We start from the raw sequence: 674 nt of genomic DNA, 5'->3' as shown, positions 1-674 counted from the left end.
TTTTGATGAGTCATTTTTCTCGTTTTCTTGTTTATATCATTTTTAGTTAAGATGTTTAGCAAACGTTTCACTTAAACATAACGTACGTAGCAAGTGTATTAGTGTTTAACTACTATGAATTAAATTATTCAATAATTTATTGGGATATTGATGTCTTGACTATAGTCCTACAGCTTATTATGGTAAAATATCTAAATATGGAAAATTAGTGTTCGTGTTAATTAAGGTATTTGAAATTAACACAACTTAAAGCGAATTGAATAAAAGCGAAATTTTAAGATTTCCGTTAATTTTCTAAAGCGTTAATTTCCTGTAGGGTTTTTTTCTTTTAATCAGGAGATGGTGCTTTAAATAGGCCTTATTCACGATAACCGCTATGTTTGTTTTACATTATAATGCAAATTAGGTACGTAATTTCTTAGGGGACAAACAAGCTAATATCGGCAAATTTTAACTGGTTTCTTATCATGTCCGATAATGTTTTTCATGTCCATGCTTTGGTTTCAGTATTGGGGTCAAAATATTCCAAGTTTTACAGAGTTTCGGCTCTTTTATAAAACGAAAACGGTCCGCGTAGTTAATAAGTCAAGTTATCAAGAGACTTTTTTCAAACTGAAATTAATAATAAAATTATTATTTCAAAATTGGCTCCAAAATGCGATTTTGGTACAGAT

Source organism: Orbicella faveolata, unplaced genomic scaffold (assembly GCF_042242905.1).
Source record: "Orbicella faveolata isolate gen_17 unplaced genomic scaffold, um_ofav_v1 contig_24, whole genome shotgun sequence".
Lineage (NCBI taxonomy): Eukaryota > Metazoa > Cnidaria > Anthozoa > Scleractinia > Merulinidae > Orbicella > Orbicella faveolata.
Note: the sequence above shows the minus strand (reverse complement) of the source record.